Consider the following 13,926-nt stretch of genomic DNA (forward strand, 5'->3'; position numbering starts at 1 on the left):
GAGGGCTCCTGATTACATACCTCTCCTGCTGCTGCTGCTGCTGGCTGTCCAGCAGCAGACTGAAGGTGGCTGCTGCTGTGCACAGGTATATAAAGGCTCAGAGCCTATTATGACACGCGCAGCCAGCGTTCCATTGCCACATTCCATCTACTGCAGGCAGGATACCTGGCTGGCTGAATGTCGCTGAGAAGCTCACAGAGACCGCCATAAGCAACAGTTTAACAGAATGCCACAGACTAATCAACCAAACTTTTTGGGTTGGGTTCTCTTTTATAGTCTGCAGGCATTAAATGAAAGAAGTCAGTGTTCCAGCAGAAGGAGACAACGTTTCAGAAAAGGCATTGTAGCAAACCAAAAAAGAAATTTTAAGCGCAGCAGAGTAACCAGCGCACATACCTGTTAGCTCAGGTGAGTTTAAAAGGCTGCTGTTGATAACAAGGGCATTTGCTAAATAGATGGTGTGTGTGCAACAATATACTGAAAGGTCAATTATATTGTGCAGCTTATCTCACCACCTGTAGTTATTTAGGTGAAAGCTCCAAAATGCTTGCCTAATATGTCTGTTTATCCAAAAGGAAGTAAAAAGGGAGAGCTAGAAAGATAGCATTGCATCACATTACATGGCAATGCAATGCACAGTTGCTGAAGTTGAACCAAAATGAGCTTGTAATCTGGCTTCTGCAACTTTGAACATGAAAAATCCAATGAGGAGAAGAAAAGCAAAGCCAAAGAGTCCATCCCAAAATCCGACAAACAAGCAAAATGAACAAAAAACATTGAATTCAATTCTTTCTGATTTTAGAAACTGCATTAAAGAAGGGGTGCACCGGTCCTGGAGATACTGCAATACCAGGTCAATGCGTGGAGTGGACAGAGCAAGCTCTTTTTCCATCTCCCTGTTCTAAAAATCCATTTAATATATGGTCCCCAGATAGGGGACGTATCAGATATTAAACTGATAAGAACAGATACTACACTTGATCTTAGCCAAAAGGCCGAGAAGCGATAACCAGAATTGGTTTCAAACTACGGAGCCACCCAAGGATCCTGAAAAGTCCATTTGTGGAGATGAGCTCCTGGACTCCCGTTAAGAAGACATGTTGTCAACCTCTAGATCCCTTACATGCCTGCACTTTTTGGCTTGCTGCTGCTGCAATCCACGCGTTTTAGATCTGCATAACTCCACCTCTTTAAACACAGCACCTTCACCCCCTGCTGTTCCCACCCGCCTCAACACCGTTGGAAGGGAGGAGAACCAATTAAGGCGGGGGGTGGGGTGGAACGAGCAGCTGTCTACCCTTAGCAGGAGGGCTCCTGATTACATACCTCTCCTGCTGCTGCTGCTGCTGGCTGTCCAGCAGCAGACTGAAGGTGGCTGCTGCTGTGCACAGGTATATAAAGGCTCAGAGCCTATTATGACACGCGCAGCCAGCGTTCCATTGCCACATTCCATCTACTGCAGGCAGGATACCTGGCTGGCTGAATGTCGCTGAGAAGCTCACAGAGACCGCCATAAGCAACAGTTTAACAGAATGCCACAGACTAATCAACCAAACTTTTTGGGTTGGGTTCTCTTTTATAGTCTGCAGGCATTAAATGAAAGAAGTCAGTGTTCCAGCAGAAGGAGACGTTTCAGAAAAGGCATTGTAGCAAACCAAAAAAGAAATTTTAAGCGCAGCAGAGTAACCAGCGCACATACCTGTTAGCTCAGGTGAGTTTAAAAGGCTGCTGTTGATAACAAGGGCATTTGCTAAATAGATGGTGTGTGTGCAACAATATACTGAAAGGTCAATTATATTGTGCAGCTTATCTCACCACCTGTAGTTATTTAGGTGAAAGCTCCAAAATGCTTGCCTAATATGTCTGTTTATCCAAAAGGAAGTAAAAAGGGAGAGCTAGAAAGATAGCATTGCATCACATTACATGGCAATGCAATGCACAGTTGCTGAAGTTGAACCAAAATGAGCTTGTAATCTGGCTTCTGCAACTTTGAACATGAAAAATCCAATGAGGAGAAGAAAAGCAAAGCCAAAGAGTCCATCCCAAAATCCGACAAACAAGCAAAATGAACAAAAAACATTGAATTCAATTCTTTCTGATTTTAGAAACTGCATTAACCCCTTAAGCCCCGCGGGTGGTTTGCACGTTAATGACCGGGCCAATTTTTACAATTCTGACCACTGTCACTTTATGAGGTAATTACTCTGGAACGCTTCAACGGATCCCCCTGATTCTGAGATTGTTTTTTCGTGACATATTGTACTTCATGATTGTGGAAAAATTTATTCGATATCACTTGCGTTTATTTGTGAAAAAAACAGAAATTTGGCGAAAATTTTGAAAATTTTGCAATTTTCAAAATTTGAATTTTTAAGCCCTGAAATCAGAGCGATATGTCACACAAAATACTTAATAAATAACATTTCCCACATGTCTACTTTACAGCAGCACAATTTTGGAACCAAAATTTTTTTTTGTTAGGGAGCTATAAGGGTTAAAAGTTGACCAGCGATTTCTCATTTTTCCAACAAAATTTACAAAACCATTTTTTTAGGGACCACATCACATTTGAAGTCACTTTGAGAGGTCTTTATGACAGAAAATACCCAAAAGTGACACCATTCTAAAAACTGCACCCCTCAAGGTGCTCAAAACCACATTCAAGAACTTTATTAACCCTTCAGGTGCTTCACAGGAATTTTTTGAATGTGGAAGAAAAAAATGAACATTTAACTTTTTTCACAAAAATGTTACTTTAGACCCAATTTTTTTTATTTTCACAGGGGTAACAAGAAAAAATGGACCACAAAATTTGTTGTGCAATTTCCCCTGGGCACGCAGATACCCAATATTTGGGGAAAAAATACTGTTTGGGCGCACGGCAGGGCTCGGAAGGGAAGGAGCGCCATTTGACTTTTTGATTGTAAAATTTGCTTGCATAATTAGCGGACACCATGCTGCGTTTGGAGAGCCGCTGTGTGCCCAAACTTTGGAGCTCCCCCACAAGTGACCCCATTTTGGAAACTAGACCCCCCAAGGCACCTTTCTAGATGCATAGTGAGCACTTGGAACCCCCAGGTGCTTCACAAATTGATTCGTAACAATGAAAAAGTGAAAAAAAAAAACACTTTTTCATTTTTATGAATCAATTTGTGAAGCACCTGAGGGTTCCAAGTGCTCACTATTCATCTAGATAGGTGCCTTGGGGGGTCTAGTTTCCAAAATGGGGTCACTTGTGGGGGAGCTCCAATGTTTGGGCACACAGCGGCTCTCCAAACGCAACATGGTGTCGCTAACAATTTGAGCCGATTTTCCGTTAAATTTGTTAGAGGACACCATGTTGCATTTAGAGAGTCCCTGTGTGCCCAAACATTGGAGCTCCCCCACAAGTGACCCCATTTTGGAAACTAGACCCCCCAAGGCACCTATCTAGATGCATAGTGAGCACTTGGAACCCCCAGGTGCTTCACAAATTGATTCGTAACAATGAAAAAGTGAAAAAAAAAACACTTTTTCATTTGTATGAATCAATTTGTGAAGCACCTGAGGGTTCCAAGTGCTCACTATGCATCTAGATAGGTGCCTTGGGTGGTCTAGTTTCCAAAATGGGGTCACTTGTGGGGGAGCTCCAATATTTGGGCACACAGCGGCTCTCTAAATGCAACATGGTGTCCGCTAACAAATTTAACGCAAAATTGGCTCAAATTGTTAGCGACACCATGTTGCGTTTGGAGAGCTGCTGTGTGCCCAAACATTGGAGCTCCCCCACAAGTGACCCCATTTTGGAAACTAGACCCCCCAAGGCACCTTTCTAGATGCATAGTGAGCACTTGGAACCCCCAGGTGCTTCACAAATTGATTCGTAATAATGAAAAAGTGAAAAAAATAACACTTTTTCATTTTTACGAATCAATTTGTGAAGCACCTAGGGGTTCCAAGTGCTCACTATGCATCTAGATAGGTGCCTTGGGGGGTCTAGTTTCCAAAATGGGGTCACTTGTGGGGGAGCTCCAATGTTTGGGCACACAGGGACTCTCTAAATGCAACATGGTATCCGCTAACAAATTGAATGGAAAATCGGCTCAAATTGTTAGCGGACGCCACATTGCGTTTGGAGAGTCCCTCTGTGCCCAAACTTTGGAGCTCCCCCACAAGTGACCCCATTTTGGAAACTAGACCCCCCAAGGCACCTATCTAGATTCATAGTGAGCACTTGGAACCCCAGGTGCTTCACAAATTGATTCATAAAAATGAAAAAGTGTTTTTTTTTTCACTTTTTCATTTTTACGAATCAATTTGTGAAGCACCTGGGGGTTCCAAGTGCTCACTATGCATCTAGAAAGGTGCCTTGGGGGGTCTAGTTTCCAAAATGGGGTCACTTGTGGGGGAGCTCCAAAGTTTGGGCACAGAGGGGCTCTCCAAACGCAATGTGGTGTCCGCTAACAATTTGAGCCGGTTTTCCATTCAATTTGTTAGCGGATACCATGTTGCATTTAGAGAGTCCCTGTGTGCCCAAACATTGGAGCTCCCCCACAAGTGACCCCATTTTGGAAACCAGACCCCCAAGGCACCTATCTAGATTCATAGTGAGCACTTGGAACCCCAGGTGCTTCACAAATTGATTCATAAAAATGAAAAAGTGTTTTATTTTCACTTTTTCATTTTTACGAATCAATTTGTGAAGCACCTGGGTGTTCTAAGTGCTCACTATGCATCTAGATAGGTGCCTTGGGGGTCTAGTTTCCAAAATGGGGTCACTTGTGGGGGAGCTCCAATGTTTGGGCACACAGGGGCTCTCCAAACGCAACATGGCGTCCGCTAACAATTTGAGCCGATTTTCCATTCAATTTGTTAGCGGACACCATGTCGCGTTTGGAGAGCCCGTGATGTGCCTAAACAGTGGAGCTCCCCCACAAGTGTCCCCATTTTGGAAACTATACCCCTCAAAGATTTTATTAAGGTGTATAGTGAACATTTTGAACCCAGAGGTACGGCACATTATTTGTTTACATTAGGTCATCATATTGAATAAGTTGTCATTATTCTTGAGCGCAAGTGCTCGCTACTTGAGTTTGCATCGGGTACTCAGGTATGCACCATGTACAGCGTGTGCTCGAGTGACATGCTCGAGTCCCTGCTCCGCATGTTTCACGGTTATTATACACCCAAAAAAAAACATGCGGGGATCGCTCGTGCATGGCAGGCAATCCCCGTAAAGTTTTTTGGCCGCGAAGCATATGGGGCAGAGACTCGAGCATGTCACTCAAATACCCACGATACTAAATGCATACCAGAGCACCCGATGCAAACTCAAGTAGCGAGCACTTGCTCTCAACACTAGTCGCCATATCGTCATCTTTTTTTCTTACTTTTGAAAAAAATCCCAACCCCAGCCCTAACCCTAGCACAACCCTAGCCCCAGCACAACCCTAGCCCCAGCACAACCCTAGCCCCAGCACAACCCTAGCCCCAGCACAACCCTAGCCCCAGCACAACCCTAGCCCCAAACCCAGCCCTAACCCTAGCCCAATCCTAACTCAAGAGTTTATTTTTGACGCCTTTCCTTGTGCGGTATAAGTGATTAGACGACTTTATTCTTCGGGTCGGTGTGATTACAGCAATGCCAGAATCATATGGGGTTTTTATGACTGACAGCTGTCACACACTAAAAGACGCATTTTTTGTAAAATCTAGTTTTTGCATCGCCATATTTTGAGAGCTATAATTTTTCCAGATTTTGGCAGACAGTCATGTGACGGCTCGTTTTTTGCGGGATGACTTGACGTTGTTATTGGTGCCATTTTCAGGCACGTGACATTTTTTGATCGCTTTCTATTCCGATTTTTGGGAGGCAGAATAAACAAAAACCAACAATTCAGGAATTGTTTTTTTTTTTTTTTTTTTTTTATTCTGTTCCGCGTGTGGTAAAATTGATGAGGCAGCTTTACTCTTCGGGTCAGTACGTTTACAGCGGTACCACATTTGTATCATTTTTCTATGTTTTGGCGCTTATACACAATAAAAGCTATTTTATAGAAAAAAATATTTTTTAGTATCGCTTTATTCTGAGAGCTATAACTTTTTTATTTTTCGGCTGATGGAGCTATATGGCGGCTTGTTTTTTGCGGGACGAGATGACGTTTTCAGCGGTATCATTTTTATTTATATGCGTCTTTTTGATCGCGTGTTATTCCACTTTTTGTTTGGCGGTATGGTGATAAAGCATTGTTTTTTGCTTGTTTTTTTTTTTTTTTTTTTTTACCGTGTTCACTGAAGGGGTTAACTAGTGGGACAGTTTTATAGGTCAGGTTGTTCCGGACGCGGCGATACCAAATATGTGTACTTTTATTGTTTTTTTTTATTTTTTTTATAATAATATTTATTGATGGGTACATTATATTTTTATTTTTGGTGTATTATTTTTTTTATTTTTTTATAATATTTTTGCACATTTTTTTTTTTTTTTTTTCCCACTTTCACACAGTTTATACACTTTATTACTTTGTCCCACTCTGGGACTTTCACTTTTTTTTTTCTGATCGCCTGCATGGCATAGGAATGGAGCACCATCCCTATGCCATGAAGGCTGTCAGAAGTGCACAGTGTGAAGATTGCTTGGAGATGCACTGCGCATGTCCAAGCAATCTTCCTGCTCTCCGGTGACCCGCATGTTGTCATGACGACATCGGGTCGTCATGGCAACACCCGTGAAGCCTTTGCAGACTGCGCTGGAAGCCGGAAGAGGAGGTGAGTATCGCCGATCACCTCCCCTTGCCCCCGCAATGCCGCGATCGACTTCGATCGCAGCATCGCGGGGGTTAATGTGCTGGGAGCGGTGCGTGACCGCTCCCTGCACATAGTACCGGGTGTCAGCTGTGACAATCAGCTGACACCCGGCGGCGATCGCGCCCGCACAGCCTGTGTGCGCGCGCGATCGCGATGACGTACTAATACGGGTCTGGCTCTTAAGTCCCAGGGCACAGACGCGTATTAGTACGTCAGATGTTATTAAGGGGTTAAAGAAGGGGTGCACCGGTCCTGGAGATACTGCAATACCAGGTCAATGCGTGGAGTGGACAGAGCAAGCTCTTTTTCCATCTCCCTGTTCTAAAAATCCATTTAATATATGGTCCCCAGATAGGGGACGTATCAGATATTAAACTGATAAGAACAGATACTACACTTGATCTTAGCCAAAAGGCCGAGAAGCGATAACCAGAATTGGTTTCAAACTACGGAGCCACCCAAGGATCCTGAAAAGTCCATTTGTGGAGATGAGCTCCTGGACTCCCGTTAAGAAGACATGTTGTCAACCTCTAGATCCCTTACATGCCTGCACTTTTCGGCTTGCTGCTGCTGCAATCCACGCGTTTTAGATCTGCATAACTCCACCTCTTTAAACACAGCACCTTCACCCCCTGCTGTTCCCACCCGCCTCAACACCGTTGGAAGGGAGGAGAACCAATTAAGGCGGGGGGTGGGGTGGAACGAGCAGCTGTCTACCCTTAGCAGGAGGGCTCCTGATTACATACCTCTCCTGCTGCTGCTGCTGCTGGCTGTCCAGCAGCAGACTGAAGGTGGCTGCTGCTGTGCACAGGTATATAAAGGCTCAGAGCCTATTACGACACGCGCAGCCAGCGTTCCATTGCCACATTCCATCTACTGCAGGCAGGATACCTGGCTGGCTGAATGTCGCTGAGAAGCTCACAGAGACCGCCATAAGCAACAGTTTAACAGAATGCCACAGACTAATCAACCAAACTTTTTGGGTTGGGTTCTCTTTTATAGTCTGCAGGCATTAAATGAAAGAAGTCAGTGTTCCAGCAGAAGGAGACAACGTTTCAGAAAAGGCATTGTAGCAAACCAAAAAAGAAATTTTAAGCGCAGCAGAGTAACCAGCGCACATACCTGTTAGCTCAGGTGAGTTTAAAAGGCTGTTGTTGATAACAAGGGCATTTGCTAAATAGATGGTGTGTGTGCAACAATATACTGAAAGGTCAATTATATTGTGCAGCTTATCTCACCACCTGTAGTTATTTAGGTGAAAGCTCCAAAATGCTTGCCTAATATGTCTGTTTATCCAAAAGGAAGTAAAAAGGGAGAGCTAGAAAGATAGCATTGCATCACATTACATGGCAATGCAATGCACAGTTGCTGAAGTTGAACCAAAATGAGCTTGTAATCTGGCTTCTGCAACTTTGAACATGAAAAATCCAATGAGGAGAAGAAAAGCAAAGCCAAAGAGTCCATCCCAAAATCCGACAAACAAGCAAAATGAACAAAAAACATTGAATTCAATTCTTTCTGATTTTAGAAACTGCATTAAAGAAGGGGTGCACCGGTCCTGGAGATACTGCAATACCAGGTCAATGCGTGGAGTGGACAGAGCAAGCTCTTTTTCCATCTCCCTGTTCTAAAAATCCATTTAATATATGGTCCCCAGATAGGGGACGTATCAGATATTAAACTGATAAGAACAGATACTACACTTGATCTTAGCCAAAAGGCCGAGAAGCGATAACCAGAATTGGTTTCAAACTACGGAGCCACCCAAGGATCCTGAAAAGTCCATTTGTGGAGATGAGCTCCTGGACTCCCGTTAAGAAGACATGTTGTCAACCTCTAGATCCCTTACATGCCTGCACTTTTCGGCTTGCTGCTGCTGCAATCCACGCGTTTTAGATCTGCATAACTCCACCTCTTTAAACACAGCACCTTCACCCCCTGCTGTTCCCACCCGCCTCAACACCGTTGGAAGGGAGGAGAACCAATTAAGGCGGGGGGTGGGGTGGAACGAGCAGCTGTCTACCCTTAGCAGGAGGGCTCCTGATTACATACCTCTCCTGCTGCTGCTGCTGGCTGTCCAGCAGCAGACTGAAGGTGGCTGCTGCTGTGCACAGGTATATAAAGGCTCAGAGCCTATTATGACACGCGCAGCCAGCGTTCCATTGCCACATTCCATCTACTGCAGGCAGGATACCTGGCTGGCTGAATGTCGCTGAGAAGCTCACAGAGACCGCCATAAGCAACAGTTTAACAGAATGCCACAGACTAATCAACCAAACTTTTTGGGTTGGGTTCTCTTTTATAGTCTGCAGGCATTAAATGAAAGAAGTCAGTGTTCCAGCAGAGGGAGACAACGTTTCAGAAAAGGCATTGTAGCAAACCAAAAAAGAAATTTTAAGCGCAGCAGAGTAACCAGCGCACATACCTGTTAGCTCAGGTGAGTTTAAAAGGCTGCTGTTGATAACAAGGGCATTTGCTAAATAGATGGTGTGTGTGCAACAATATACTGAAAGGTCAATTATATTGTGCAGCTTATCTCACCACCTGTAGTTATTTAGGTGAAAGCTCCAAAATGCTTGCCTAATATGTCTGTTTATCCAAAAGGAAGTAAAAAGGGAGAGCTAGAAAGATAGCATTGCATCACATTACATGGCAATGCAATGCACAGTTGCTGAAGTTGAACCAAAATGAGCTTGTAATCTGGCTTCTGCAACTTTGAACATGAAAAATCCAATGAGGAGAAGAAAAGCAAAGCCAAAGAGTCCATCCCAAAATCCGACAAACAAGCAAAATGAACAAAAAACATTGAATTCAATTCTTTCTGATTTTAGAAACTGCATTAAAGAAGGGGTGCACCGGTCCTGGAGATACTGCAATACCAGGTCAATGCGTGGAGTGGACAGAGCAAGCTCTTTTTCCATCTCCCTGTTCTAAAAATCCATTTAATATATGGTCCCCAGATAGGGGACGTATCAGATATTAAACTGATAAGAACAGATTTTTTTTTTTTTTATTTGGCTATCCCCTGCAGAGGGATAAAACCGTTTATTAAAACTTTAACAAATTACAAGCATAATTAAACAAATACCAAACGTTAAAAGACAAATGAAATTTACAAAACAAAAAAATACAAAGATTTTAAATAATTAGGTTCCATTGGTCAACAAGCCATTTTTTGGAAATATGTACATTCTTCTTTTTGTCAATTAAATAATAAGTATACATTTCACATAAACATAAACTTAAAACATCATTCACTGATAAAACATCTTGTTTAAAAATAGCAATGTTGCGCGCTTTCCAGAGAGATGACTTGGCGCAGTTCACTGTCTTCCAAGCCATTGTGTACTGGTCCATTGTGGGGCATTCCATAAGTCCGTATAGCACAGTTTTATATGTAAAGTCCTTGAGGTCTGCCACCCTTTCCAGTAGGGGGAGCAGTCTTCTCCAGAAATCCTTTGCAAAATTACATGTCCATAATAGATGTTCCACCGTTTCCTCTTCTTGGCATCCGGCTCTTGGGCAGATGGCAGACCTCACAAATCCTCTTCTGTATTGGAATGCCCGGCAAGGAAGACAGCGGTGCATGCAACTCCAAGCCAGATCTCTCTGTTCATTAAAAAGATAAAAAACGTTAATCATTTTCCAGATAGACATAGATTTGTCATCATCATATCTGTCAACATTACATATTTCCTCACTTTTACGTATTTCTTTATTTAGTTTCTTACTTTTTCTTAATTCCTCTATTTTCTTAGTCCCTAAATTAAAATCGGACACTATTTTCCTTAAAATCTCATAATGCGTCGACAAATTAAAAGCATGGGGCACAGATATATTAACTTCATACCATCCAAACTTTCTCATAAAAAATCCTGTATTAAAACGCATAAAAAAGGACCAATAGTGATTCTTAAAAAGGGCATTAAAACAGTAAACGAACAGATGGATTAAAAGAAACCTATTAAAATCTGGAAAATCTTTACCACCTTTTACTTTTGATTTCATCACGATTTCTCTTTTCAGCTTTTCCATTTTTGAGTTCCAAAAGAAGGTAAAGCAGGTTTTGGTTATCTTTTTTAAAACATTAACAGGCGGGGGGAAAACCATGCTAAGATACAATAAAAGAGGTAAAATCACCATCTTTAAAACCAATACTTTACCCTCCATTGTAAGTCTCCTCATGTTCCACATACATATTTTCGTATTTACTTTCTGTGTAACTGTTCCCCAACTATTATAACCATCATTATTTTCAGTGAATGATATACCTAAAATGGAAATGGATTCGGAGACATTAATTGGTACATCACGTAAAATCATCCCCCCAACACTTAAAATGTTACACTTATTAAAATTGATTTTAAAACCAGAAGCTAGACAAAAGGATTGCACTTGATGGAGAGTGGCCGTAAGTGATGGTGCATCTGTACACAAGACCGCCACGTCATCCATGTAGCCTACAACCTTGGCCTCCAAACCACCGCTTCCAGGCAGAGGGACACCGCATATCTGTTTATTTTGGCGTATTGCACATAACATTGGTTCCAGTGCACAGATAAACAGTAGCAGGGACAGAGGGCATCCCTGTTTCACCCCTGACCGTAAAAATACCTCTTGTGTCTTAAAACCATTCACTAAAATCTTACTTGTACAATCCTTGTAAAATGCTTTAAGCGATAGTAAAAACCCTTCTGGTATGCCCATTTTCTCTAAAACTTTAAAAAGATAAAAGTGTGAGACACGGTCAAATGCTTTTTCAAAATCAATAGATAAAATCGCCATTTTCCCCTTTCTGTCTTTCACATCCTCAATACAGTCTTTCACTAAATTCAGATTGTCCCATATACTGCGCCCCGGCACCCCACACACTTGATTAGAATGAATAACTTTGCTGATGACTTCTTTTAGACGATTTGCACAAATTTTAGCCATTATTTTATAGTCACAATTTAAAAGTGTTATTGGTCTCCAGTTTTCTAATTTTGATTTATCACCTTTTTTGTATAGGAGGGAGACTTCACCTTTCTTCCAGGAATTTAATAAAACCTTATTATTAAAAACCTCAGTAAACAAATAAAACAAATCATCTTTTAAAATATCATAAAAACATACATAAAATTCTATTGGGATGCCATCAGGACCAGGGACCTTTCCAGTTTTAAAACTTTTAATAGTTTTTAACACTTCTTGTTCCGTTAAAACTTGGGATAAAAACTCTTGGGATGCGGGATCTAAAACAGCTGTTAGTCCTTGCAGCGAATCATCCATTAATTTATTATCTATATTTTTTCCATTAAAAAGATTAGAAAAAAAACCCTCAACTTTACCCAGCATATTTTTTATATTATTCTCACCATCTATATGGTCAATTATCACTTTTTCTTTTTTATTTTTCCTAAAAAAATATCTGGAACACTTTTCATTTTCTTCTATATGTTGTACTCTAGAACGAAAAATTATCTCTTTTCCTTTTTGTTCTAGCCATTTTGAAATCTCTTCTTTTAAGTTTGAAATATCAAGTTGTACATCTATCCCATTGTCTCTGAGCTTAAATAATGTTTGTAGGCGGGTATTTAAAATTCTATATTCTTCATATTTTTCTTTGGCTCTACATATACTCTTTTTAATAAAAAAGTCTTTTATTTTTACTTTCATTCTATCCCACCATACACTCATAGTCTCATTTGTTTTTTTCCCTTTTCTACATTTCCTATAAAACTCAATAAAATCTGATAAAATCTGCGGGTCGGTTAAAAGGGATACGTTCATTTTCCAGCTTTTCTTACCACATTTTTTGTTGTCATTTACTTTTATGGTAAAGGATAAAAGTTTATGGTCTGAAAATATATTAGTTAAAACTTCACATTTGGCAGGTATTGTTTTATCTGAACCAAAAATAAAATCAATCCTAGAGCTACAATTAGCATTGCTCCAAGTGAAACCGGCGTCCTCTGTGCTGTCACTATGACACTCTTTATATATGTCTATCAATTTAGCATCTTTGACTATATCATGTAGCATACCTGAGGTTTTATCGTAGTTCCTGCTTACAGAGCTGGAGCGCCGGTTTTCACCTTTTAAAACACAATTAAAATCCCCTGCTAAGATAAAAGGTTCAGAGTTATTAATAAATAATGGTAAAAGATCAAGCATTTCGGCTCTTTCATTTTTCTCTGGGGATCCATAAAAATTTAAAAACTGCCATCTAATACCATCAAAAAAAGCTTTCACTAATAAAATACGACCTGGTAAAATTTCCTGAATAAAATCAATTAAAACGTTCCCTTTAAAAAGTATGGCTACACCCGCTGATCCTGCAGCATTCGATCCGGACCAGACAGATGGCCCACACTTCCACTCATCTTTATATTTTTGATATGACATTTCATGTGGGATATTACATTCTTGCAGAAAAAATACAGATGCAGTAAAACACGTAAAAAAATTAAAAAGAGCAGTTCTTCTCGTGTTAGATTTTATGCCTCTCACGTTGAGGGAAATACCTTTGAGTTCAGCCATCATTAGAAAATGTAAAAATTTTACTTAGGTAACTAAGAGCAACGGATTTACCTGTCCGATGAACCTGATCAGACCACTGGGCTTGCGCCTCCCTCCTCATCTGATAGTATCGTCACGAGAGTCTCCGTGGAGGAGGAAAGATTACCACATTTATATAAACCCGACGCTACACTGGCATAGCTCGGAGGGCTGGCTGGCAGAACCCGCTGGGTCTCCATTGGCTGGCCATGCAGTTCCTCATCAGGTGGGTCCCCGAGGGGTTCCGCCGCCCCTGTTTGACCTGTAGAAGGTCGTCCTATAGGAGGAGGTTGCGCACAAGGCAGAGCCTCTGACTCTTCAGAGGCAGCAAGATCCCGGTCCCCACCTGTAGCAGCGGAGACCGAAACCCCTGAGGGTCCAGCGTCCACGTCCCCTTCTGGAGAAGTGTCCATCTGTTCACCTCCTGCTGCCTCCTCCGAACCACCCTTTTTCTTTTTCTTAGGACCCACCTTTATCCACTCAGCGCCCTCAGCCCTAGGAGACTCAGACTGGGCATGGGCTTCTGTGTCGGCCTTTTGCCGGTCCCTTTTGACCTTACCAGTAGTGCCCTTCTGCTCCTTCTCAGCCCTCCTTTTGGAC

At 41.8% G+C, this 13,926-nt stretch overlaps 4 non-coding genes across 4 annotated transcripts; all 4 read right to left on the reverse strand.

Annotated features, from left to right (window-relative positions):
* Positions 1–816: 816 nt before the first annotated feature.
* Positions 817–1,007, reverse strand: LOC141274952 (U2 spliceosomal RNA). Its single transcript, XR_012323212.1, has one exon. It is a non-coding gene; the product is annotated as a U2 spliceosomal RNA (small nuclear RNA).
* A 6,015-nt stretch (positions 1,008–7,022) lies between these two features.
* On the reverse strand, positions 7,023–7,213 carry LOC141274953 (U2 spliceosomal RNA). Its single transcript, XR_012323213.1, has one exon. It is a non-coding gene; the product is annotated as a U2 spliceosomal RNA (small nuclear RNA).
* Positions 7,214–8,328: 1,115 nt separating this feature from the next.
* LOC141274954 (U2 spliceosomal RNA) lies at positions 8,329–8,519 on the reverse strand. Its single transcript, XR_012323214.1, has one exon. It is a non-coding gene; the product is annotated as a U2 spliceosomal RNA (small nuclear RNA).
* A 1,112-nt stretch (positions 8,520–9,631) lies between these two features.
* On the reverse strand, positions 9,632–9,823 carry LOC141150548 (U2 spliceosomal RNA). The gene has a single exon (XR_012246723.1). It is a non-coding gene; the product is annotated as a U2 spliceosomal RNA (small nuclear RNA).
* Positions 9,824–13,926: the final 4,103 nt, after the last annotated feature.

Source organism: Phyllobates terribilis, unplaced genomic scaffold (genome assembly GCF_046119375.1).
Source record: "Phyllobates terribilis strain yellow unplaced genomic scaffold, ASM4611937v1 Scaffold_5__5_contigs__length_657084704, whole genome shotgun sequence".
Lineage (NCBI taxonomy): Eukaryota > Metazoa > Chordata > Amphibia > Anura > Dendrobatidae > Phyllobates > Phyllobates terribilis.